The sequence below is a fragment of the Acartia tonsa genome, chromosome 2, assembly GCF_053477335.1.
Source record: "Acartia tonsa isolate MP-2025a chromosome 2, ASM5347733v1, whole genome shotgun sequence".
NCBI lineage: Eukaryota > Metazoa > Arthropoda > Copepoda > Calanoida > Acartiidae > Acartia > Acartia tonsa.
Genome location: NC_137261.1, coordinates 56,988,084 through 56,999,702, shown reverse-complemented (window position 1 = coordinate 56,999,702; position 11,619 = coordinate 56,988,084). Strand labels below are relative to the sequence as shown.

General features: G+C 31.1%; 1 long non-coding RNA gene across 1 annotated transcript; it reads right to left on the bottom strand.

The window, feature by feature from the left end:
- Positions 1 to 2,423: 2,423 nt before the first annotated feature.
- LOC145312221 (uncharacterized) lies at positions 2,424 to 10,880 on the bottom strand. The gene is made up of 4 exons (XR_013876960.1): positions 10,830 to 10,880; positions 4,871 to 4,907; positions 3,816 to 3,901; positions 2,424 to 3,096 (listed from the first exon to the last, which is right to left on the bottom strand). It is a non-coding gene; the product is annotated as an uncharacterized LOC145312221 (long non-coding RNA).
- Between the last annotated feature and the right edge of the window lie 739 nt (positions 10,881 to 11,619).

Here is an 11,619-nt window from a genome sequence, read left to right as displayed (position 1 = left end):
ATCAAACAGGGGACATGCACACAAAGTCCTCTAGCCCTAATAGGAGCTAATAAAATAGGGAGAAGGGGGGGGGGGCGTTTTTTTAAGTCAAGTCTGAAAAACTGCTCCTTCAATGTCTTTTCTGGTCAAAACCAGAAATTGCTATGTTTAATAGTTAATAACGGTAAAAGTAACAGGTATTTTTTTTATTGATTCTGTTAGGACTTGTTGACATTCAATGAATGTATAATTTCAGCTGTGTTACCCTTTTTTACTCTTTTTACTGTTTACTAAAAGATGTTTTGAACAAAATTTCTTATTAGTTAATTTAAAAATATTGAAAAATCAGTCCCAAAAGTAATGTGCCCTATTTTCTCAGCTCCCATTAGGGCTAGAGGACTTTGTGTGCATGTCCCCTGTTTGATAGTGAATTTCCTACTATAAGAAAGACAAAGTCAATTTATGCTTCCTTTGCCCTTTTATTTAATGACCTTTGTTTTAGGTCCTTTTTTACTCAAAAATTTCACAAAGGCTGTCATTTTCTTATTTTTGAAGCTAGAAAAACAATTTTTTTAGAAAATGTATATTTTTAAGTTATGGTGGCCGCAGCTGTACTTAGCAGCTGACAGCCGCTGCAGTCAGTGGAAAAACAGACCTTAATAAGTTATGTAGACATGTAAGAAAAGCTTAATTTTAAAATTTGAAGTCTCTAAGTCAAAAATTGCAGTCACTGGAGGCTTTTAAAGATTTCTGGAGACCTGGAGGATTGTACCTGGAACCTTAGATTGACTTGAAACCTATATTTTATATAAGGGGTTTACTACTAGAGGAGTTCTACAACTTCGTTTTTCTTAGTCAAGTCCCAAAAACTGCTCCTTCAATGTCTTTTCTGGTTAAAACCAGAAATAGCTATGTTTGATAGTTAATAAAGGTCAAAATGGCAGGTATTTCTTATTGATTCTGTTAGGTCTTGTTGGCATTCAAGGAATGTATAATCTAAGGTGTGATAAACCCTTTTTACTGTTCACTAAAACATGTTTTTAACAAAAAATTTTATTAGTTTATTGAATAAATATTGAAAAATCAGTGCCAAAAGTAATTTGCATTTTTGGAGATCTTATAGAACAGCTAGGATTTCGGGAAAGATATTTTTGGAATTGGGGGACAAAAATCAATCAGGAAATGAAAAAAACTGAATGCGCATGTTTTTTTAAATAAACATTTTATCCAGGACAGGGGTGTACTAACTTGGGAAATTTCAGGAAATAAAAACTTAAATGTGCAGGAACCAAAAGTAAAAAAAAATAGTATTTAAATGTCGTCTTATACCAAGGAATATTTATATTATCATATATTCTATATCTTTTTTGCAACTACATAAGGTTTTCAATAAATAAAAATCGATACTCTAATGAAGTGAAAGTGGTAGCCATCATCCAACACTTTCACTCATGCTCTTCCCTCATGCCGGATAAACTAACTGACCAATAAATGAATTCCATTTAAGCAATACGAATTGATGTACAACTTTCCCACTGTCATAATTTCCACGCGTATTTTACATCCATCGTCAATTAAAGGCGTATTGATAACCGAAATACTAAAAATATAATATCAGCTGAAAGCTGTCTATAATACGATTCGACAAATTTTACTTCAATTTGTGAAGAATATACAAAAGAAAAAATATTAGTATTAAAATAAACTATATTTATTTAATTTTAACATTAAATATTTACAAATTTTATTGAATAAATTTAAGTAAATTATAGATAAGTCTACTCTAAAAACCCTGTTATAGTTTTATATAAACAATTTGTAATATTAGAAAGAAGATTTCATAGAATTAAACCAGTCAATTTATTTTTCATTGACTTTAATTTGTTTAACAAAACATTTGATTGTTAATATAGCATAATTGTAACTATTTTTTCTTTATATTTATCAATTTGTTGTATGTTCAAACATTTTAACAGCTAATTTAATTTACTTGTGGTTACGCCCCTAGAGGCCTCGAATGGAAGAAAGTATTTACTAGAGAGCTATACTAATTCAATAGCGGTTACGTTTAAGATCCCTAGGGGGAAAGAAGGGGGCGAAGGGGTATGTCAACCCTCCAATTTCAATTTTAAAAAGAAAAATTAAGGGTGTTACTGTTAAAGTAGTTATAAACTTTCCGTGGACCTAAAAAAAACTTTACGGTTAAGGCGAGATATACAGACAAACACACAGACATCCTGTTATTTTATATACAAGAATAACAGTCTATATATTATTTTTAGAAATATCTACAAGAATGCAAATATTAAAGCAGCTAGGATGGTGAACACTCCAAGTTTGTTAACTGTTGATGAGTTACAGTAATCTCCCTAGTTTATTATTGTGATATATACATTTAATTCAAGGATGACATTATTTATTTTTAGCAGGAAATAATATTGAGATTTTCGGTCATGGAAAGAAAACGAAGTTGCGGGTTTCATCATATTTTCTCAGTATCTTTTGAAAGGTTATTTTAGGTTAGGTTAGGTTAAGTAAATGTTAATGATTGCCCCGTGTTAGAAAATATGCCCCGCAGGGCTAGAGCTCTCCGTAGGGTCTAGAAAGAGGGATAACCTTGTTTATAATCATTGGCAATGTATATGTAACAATATACTGTTTTACTGTCGACTGTCTTATTCCTTAAAATCTCTAAAAACAACAAAATCAAATAATCTCGTTCATTAAAAACTTTAATGACCAATAAAATTACAGTCCACTACTTATATGAGATCATGTAAGAAACTGGAGGTAGGAGACAATGGCCTATTACACTAATCCCCAAAGTTTTATAATAATGTTTTCTTATTCGTTGAATATTGATTGGTTGGTTCATTTAGTTCAGTGTCCAAAAGTTTCAATCACTATTGTTAGTATACAGAAGGGGTAATTTTTTTTTATATCATGTTTGGGGAAGTACATCAATCATTAATGTTTCGGCCTTCGTCTTATCCCTTTAGATTCCTGATTTAATAATGTATATATGACGCGCCTGACAGTAGCAAGACAGTGTTTCCCCATATTCTCTGCACTCTACGCCGTTCCGGGGCTCATCCGTTGCGCAGCTACGGATCAATTCTATAACAAAAACATTGTGACAAAAATTTTATTCAGTATTTGACTCCAGCTATAATACCTAAAAGACAAGCTATCTATCTATCAATCTACCAATTTATCAATCTTTTAATTATCAACCTATCCATCAAACCATCTATTTATCTATCTATTCATCAATTCATATATTCATCTATCCATATATCCATCTTTGCATCTATCTATCTGTCCATCATCTATCTATCTATATATCCATCTATCTATCTATCTATCTATTTATCTATCTATCTATCTATCTATCTATCTATCTATCTATCTATCTATCTATCTATCTATCTATCTATCTATCTATCTATCTATCTATCTATCTATCTATCTATCTATCTATCTATCTATCTATCTATCTATCTATCTATCTATCTATCTATCTATCTATCTATCTATCTATCTATCTATCTATCTATCTATCTATCTATCTATCTATCTATCTATCTATCTATCTATCTATCTATCTATCTATCTATCTATCTATCTATCTATCTATCTATCTATCTATCTATCTATCTATCTATCTATCTATCTATCTATCTATCTATCTATCTATCTATCTATCTATCTATCTATCTATCTATCTATCTATCTATCTATCTATCTATCTATCTATCTATCTATCTATCTATCTTTTTATCTATTTATCCATCTTTGCATTTATCTATCTGTTCATCATCTATCTATCTATCTACCTCCATCAGTTCTAAGCTTGATACAATATTGTGGTTCATTAGCATCGCATTCTATGGGCTTTAATTCTGCATTCTCACAAGCTTCCCTGGAAAGTAGAATAGTTATTTACTCCATCGTATTATAGACAGCTTTCCGCGGATATTTAAATGAAAATGATAAGACTAAAAAAAATTTTGTTTTCCCCGGGCTGGTATTAATATTAGTATTTTTATTTAGATATTTATGAAAAATTGTCTGTAACACGATGCCATACATGATTTTTCAGTATGGCATAAAAACCAGTTTTCATCTAGCGGGTATTAATTAAAATCAAACTACAAAACCTAAGTTTCGTGATTTTTTATTTAATCTATAATACAAAGTAGCTTGATGTCTGTCCGTCTGACCGTCTGTCCGTCTGACCGTCTGTCCGTCTGACCGTCTGTCCGTCTGTCCGTCTGTCTGTCTGTCCCTTAAGATCTCGGTAACCACTGAACCGATCGGATTCTACTCTTCAGGGAATATACCTACAGGTCCTGTGATGGTTTTAGGCTATTTTCTTGGGGGGTGGGACACCCCAACCCCCCCCAAAATAAAAAATCCCAACTTCCAAATTTTTTTTTTAAATTTTTTCAAAACAAAAACCAGTAATTGGGGTGGGGGTACCCCACTGCAACATGGGGCGAAGCCCCCATGAACCCCCCCCCCCCCAGAAAAAAAAAAAATTGAAATATTTTTTTTTATTTTAATTTTTGTGTATGCGAACAACCTAGGTCTAATTTTTACGAATTGAAATTTTTGTGTATACGGCAAACAACCTGGGTTTAATTTGTACAAATTAAAATTTTTGTGCTTAAAGCGCACAACCTGGGTTTAATTTTACCACAGAGTAATTAAACAAAGAATATTTTTTTGATTATTTCTATTAAGGAGGGTTGACTTCCCAAAACTATATAGGGCGAAGCCCCTAGAGGCTAGGGGTCGAAGCCACTAGTTATATAAAAATCTCTAAGTTTGATGTTATAGATTTTATGATGGGTTTGTCGTTTTAAAACTTGAAAAAAAATATACTTACCCATCACATTCATAGCAATGAAGTCCATATGCAGAACCTAAAAATAAAAATAGAATTATAGAAATTATACATTACTAGCGGCTACGCCCCTAGAGGCCTCTAGTGGCACTTTAATTGTTTTTATTTATATTCAAAATATAAATATTTAACGTTTGACGTTTATTTTTCGTTGAACTCTCTTTCTAAAATCGATAAATTTAGAAAAAAATAATTTCTCTAGGGAGGGTGGTGGTACCCTCCCCCAAAATAGTTATAAACCTTCCCGGGACATATGGGAATATACCCTGTTAGGGAGAACCCGATCAGTTCAGCGGTTAGCGAGATCCTTTGGTACAAACACACAAACACACAGACACACAAACACACAGACACACAAACATCCTGTTACTTTATTATAAGGATAAAATAAATGAAAGAGAACAAAATCACGAAACCTTCTAAAATAAAATATTAAAATTTGATTTATTAGCGCTGGATATAAACCGGTTCTGTGCCATGCTGAAATTGCTGAATGAATTTTAATTTAATTTCATGATTTTAATTTTAGTAATCGTGGAAAATTGCCTTTGATACGATGCTATACATGATATTTTAATATATAATGGAAAAAAAATTCTTTTATTTTTGTTGCATATGTAAAGGCAGGCATAGACGTCCAAGGGTGGGGTAAAGGGTTGTTTGCCCCTCAAAAACTTTTACCCCAATCAAAATAAAAGGCTTGAGCGTCCATGTAAGTAGGTGTGTGTGTATGTATTACACGACAGAATTGCTTAAAGGGACATTAGAGGAAATTGTCGCTATTTCTCTTATTTTTCCATTGATACAATAATCCCCCTAATTTTATTTGTATTAGCGCAGCTACTATATAATTAAGATGTAACTATAAGTTCTTCTGTCCCTACTAAATCATAGCTGTATTTTAATTGTAATTCAAATTACAATTATTTGTTTTTTTTTAAAGATTTGGTTAGATTTAGATTTGGGTAATATGTAAACCCTGAAGGGCTAAATATTGGGACGTCTAAGCATTTTATTTGAGGTGGAAGGGGGGGGGGGGGGTAAAATGAGTGGTTTAAAAGTTTTGATGGAGCTAACATGAAGGGTTTCAAAGATTAGAGGGGGTCATCTTATGTACTTTGAAAATTTTGGGGGGTTCAGATGAGGGTTAAATATTCCCCCCTTGAATCCTTGAATGGCTAAAGGCAAATGTGTGAAAATGATTATTGTGAGTGTGATCAGGGGAAAAAGAGGAAGTATAGTTGGTCCACTTTAGGAGAAAGGTATACTGCCGAACTTGTGTTTATGTTAATGAATTTTTCCAAATTAGAATTTTATTCATGTACTTCATGACATACTCACAGAGATATAGATAGATAGATATACTTAAATAGTTAGACTTACTTAGAAAGCATGATAATGTGTAGAAAAATAGGTATTTAGAGAGGCTTTGGCTAATAAATTATGTAACTAACATCAACTCAGTAATTCTAGTTGTTATTTATCAGGAATACGGCAAAACTATTAAGCGAAATGAATCTAAAATAAAACTTGGGGGGCAGATAAAAAGGTCGACATATTTACGAAGCGTTGCCCCCCAAAATCACGAAAATAATTAGCCGAAATAACAAATATTTTTTTTCCGATTTAATTTCGTTGTTGGTTATAGCTTGCTATTTTGCCAGCTTTTAGATAATGAGTCTTTTTAATTATATTCATGAATTAAATCAATTAAATAAGGAATGCTAAGTTTAGTTGAATACCTAGATAGATAGATAGACATACAGATAGACAGATAGATAGATAGATAGATAGACATATAGACAGACAGATAGATAGACAGATAGATAGACAGATAGATAGACAGATAGATAGTCAAATAGATAGACAGATAGATAGGCAGATAGATAGACGGAGAGATTGATAGATAGATAAAAAGATAGACAGATAGATAAATAGATAAAGAGACATATTAAACTTATACATCGAGATAGGTAGTTAGATAGATAGACATATAGATATACATACATATAAATACAAAGAAAGATGGAGATATAGATAGATAATTTAATAGAGAGAGAGAGACTGATTTAGGGATTGATAAACAGATAGAAAGATAGACTGAGATAGAAATAGAGACTTATTATTAGACAATGCCTACAAAATATTTATTTTTTTGGTAGGCCAAATGTTCTTCTAAGCCTTAAATAAATTATCTTGAAAAGGAGTGTTTAATTCTATTTAGTTAACATTTAAAAATATCATATTTAATAGTTAGTGGAAAATACTGGTCACATAACCTTAAATGACTTTTAATTTGCAAGAAAGTAAAGATAACAACATCCATAAAAGCGAAGGTCTAAAAGCAGACGGTAGGACAAACGAACATAACACTCGTAGAGTGTCAAAACTTAAAAGCAGACAAAAACAAAATTGTATAAAATTGCAAATAAAAAGGATTCTTTTAAAGGTTAAAGGTTAACGACACAACCTACGAAAATGACTTTGGTTTGAAAACATTCTTATGAAAATGTTTATTTAAATGACAAGCAAATAAATGTTTTCTATTATACACTGTTAAAAATAATTTTTTTATTTAGTATCAATTGATACTCTGGAGAGTATTGGACCCGTAAGTACCCTACAACTATATAATTAATATATAACACTATGTAATACTATATAACACAATAATTATTACTATACAGAACCCATACATTTTTTTAGTATCGATTGATACGCTCTAGGGTACTATAGAATACGCTGTAGAAAAGTTTATAAAAATAGTAATATTTTATACGTTGTAGGGTATCGGAAAATACGCTGTAGATATGTTTCTTGATATAGTACTATTTCATACACTGTAGCGTATCAGACAATACGCAAGAGAATGGTTTATTAAAATAGTAACTATTCATTCATTCTAGGGTACGAATCTGTACTGTAAAGAATAATTGAAACAGGCACCATTCGTGCACACCTCTCATGGAAGTGTTTAATGCTTGGTCGTTTTAGACAAAGATGAAATGTTACTATTTATGCTCAGATTTATAGTTTTGTTTTTTGTAATTATGACTGACCATAGTTTTTATTTTTAAGGATAATGTTTAGTCCTAAACATCTTTAAAGTAATTTTTTTACTAAATTTACATTTAAATTAATGTTTTATGGCTCTGCTTGGTATGTTTGTTGATATAACAAAATGTATATGTACATATAATAATCATATATTATAAACTAATCTTTCATACAAAGTAAAACAGTTTCATTCCCTACAAAGTATCAAAAATTATGATAGAGGGTAACAACAATTGCGAAGGAGGGCAATGAAAAATTACTTCTACCATATTGAATTATATTCCCAAGAGCGTATTAGACAATACTATACAGACAAATACATTATTTAGTACTACGTGTTACTTCACAAAACATTACCTAATACTTAATACAGCATTGAAAACTTCCTTGTATCGTAATGAGGTTTTTTTCCTACTATGTACGGATTGATACTATACATTAATGTGAAGAATATAGAGTATCATCTGATGCTAAAAAAAAAATTATTTTTAACAGTGTAAACAAGACATTTTGGGTTCCTTTCATGAAATGTGTAATTGCAATGATAAATTTATTTTTGACAACAAAGTATAAAACGACCCAATATTTTATTAATCTTAAGGCGGTTTTAGATGGATTGCAAAATAATGATAAAAGAAAAGAACAACTGTCAAAACATAAAATACAGGATTATTGCATTTACAATAAGTATTCCAATGCAAAAACAACGTGATATTTGTTTTGAGTAAATATTCATTTATTTAGCTTTTTTCTTAAATTTTAATTTAAATGATACATATACCTAATTTAATTTAAGTTCATATTTAAACAAAATACAACATGAAAAGTAATGAATAAAATTTAATGAAAAAAACGTTTTATCATTTTATTCAAGAAATTGTGCTAACATCACCTTTTTTTGCAATATAATGTTATTTAATAACTCATTTACAATCGATGAAAGAGAATTAAATAATTTTTTTCTCGTTTTTTCCGAAGACTATAATTAACAAGTATAACAATAAAGTTATCAATCGATAGTCTTGTTTTCAGGAATCTTATCCTTTATCCATGCATGTCATGTGCAATAATATTTGCAAACATTATGTAAGCAACAAGGATAACAACATCAATAAAATCTCTAAAATCAGAAGGTTTAACAAACGAATATATATGTGTGTTTTAATATAAATAGGATAATTATATCATACTTAGTGATGTGTCAAAAAAGTAAAAAAATATTTTGAAAGGACGTACGGACTTTCAGGTAGAGTTACTTTCTGAATCTTACTTAACCCTTAACGGTCGGGGGGGGGGCGTTGAACGCCCCCCCATCCGGTTTTTTCTATCTCATTTTCTGTGTGTGAAAGATGAAGAGCCCAAACTGCTTGACTTTTTAAGTATGGGTATGACACATAACTGAGAGTTGGAATTTTTTGAATATCTCCATCCTGGCGGGCACAGGATGCCAGCAAACCTGGCAGGGTCATCCAGGTAAAGAACAAAAATTTGTTTTTGATTTAAACAAAGCATTTTATCTTACCAAAATACTAAAATATCCTCTAGTAGTACATTCTCATATTAAATACAGGTGTTCAAGTCAATTTCAGGTTCCAGGTATGATCCTGCAGGTCCTGATCCTCCAGGTCTCCAGAAATCTTTAAAATGCTCCTGTGGCCGCAATTTTTTTACTTAGAGACTTCAAATTTAAAACTTAAGCTTATCTTACATGTCTACATAATGTATTAAAATTTCATAAAGATCCGCCGCCGTTTTCCCCCCGACCGCCGACTGCGGCAGCTGGCAGCTGCCAAGTACAGCTGCGGCCGCTGAAACTTATGTTTTGATATTTCAATTATAAAATTTAACTAAAATAAACATTTTCTGCAAAAAAAAATTTTCTTCTAGCTTTAAAAATAAAAAAATTACAGCCGTTTTAAATTTTTAAGTAAAAAAGGACCTAAAAACAAAGGTTGTTAAATAAAAGGGTGAAGGAAGCGGAAATTGACCTTGACTTACTTAAGGTCGGAAATTCACCATAACACAGGGGTCTTGCACAAAATTTTTTAGCCCTCTAGCTCTAATAGGAACTGAGAAAATGAGGGGGGGCGTTGAACGCCCCCCCCCCCCCCGACTGATTAAGGTGCGGCAAGGGGCCCGACTGTTAAGGGTTAAATGTTATATTGATTTTCTTGCAAAGTTTTAAATCAATAGCTAACCTTTATGTACAGATGCACAGACCAATACTATTTATAGAAAAGCTTCTCTTTTAACGAGGATGATAACGTCCAAACGCAGCAAATCATGAAGAAATGCAACTGTCAAAACAAATTAAAGTAGAGAATTGCATGCAAAATAAATATGCGAAAATATTATGATAACACAGCAGACATTAAAAGGAATCAATTTTAGAAAGTGCAGCTTTTCTTTATTTTGTGTTTGTATGTCCGTCCTTAGGTTCTATTGATAATTTCTGCATGTTGAAATTGTCCAAACGATTTCAAACTTGATATGATGATTCATCGAAAAAGCTAATTTTAATTTTGAAAGCGTAGGAACTCTATAATTATTACCAGAAAGCCCGTGCGTTCATTTAAAGCATGTGGGTGTTTTTGAAATCAAAATGGTAATTTTCAGCTTACTATTAGGGTCGATTATTAACTGCACCGAGTCATAATAGAGACGTTAAAGTGGTAACCTTTTTTCTCTAAATCTGGTACATGTATAAGTAATGAGATCTTGGGTAATGGCAACTTATAACTTTGATAGTTATTACTTCAAGACAAAGGCAGTGAATTCCAAGGGTTGGTTTGATGTTACTTAACCATATATCTATTGCTGTTAAGACAATATCTTTGAAAACTACCATAAATAATATTTTTTTCACAAAAATTAAAAAGCTTACCTATTAAAAGAAGAACTGAACAAATTAAAGCTAACAATTTCATTTTAATATTTTCTGAAATTAGTCTTATTTCTGTACGATAGTATAAATTTTATATCACATTACTGTACATCATCTAAATATATCTAAAAAACATAATTCTTCAATTGGGAAAAAAAGCTATAAATTATGCTCAATAATTTTATTACTTATGTGGATTTAAATTATTAAGGGCTAAAGGTCTTAGTTCTCTAGGTCTCCAGAAATCTTTAAATAGCTACCATGACTGCAATTTTTTACTTCAAATCTTAAAATCAAGCTTTTCTAACATGCCTACATGACATATTCAAATTTAATGAAAATCTGCCGTTTTTTTCTCGTCGACCGGTGACTGCGGTGGCTTGCAGCTGACAAGTACAACTGCCGCTGCCGAAATTTATATTTTGAGAATTCTATTATAAAATGTACATAAAAAAAATATTTAAATGAAAGGGGTACTTTAACAAAAATTTTAAACTATTTATGTTAAAAAAGTTAAAAATCACCATGCAAAGTTTGGAATTGACAATAATAACTTGTTTAAATTAACGAAGAGAGCTAACTGTCTGGTACTTAAAGAGGTACAGACCCTAAATATAGAAAAGTGACGCTCTTAAAAAGACAGATAATGTATAGAAGAGTCGCAGCGATCCAAAAAAAGAGTTTGCAACTGCAGCTTTCAAATTTATAAATTTTCTCTCAGTTCACAAAAAGAGATAATTTATCCAGATATATTTTTAGTTTTTTAGCTACTCTATAGCTAATGTAAATC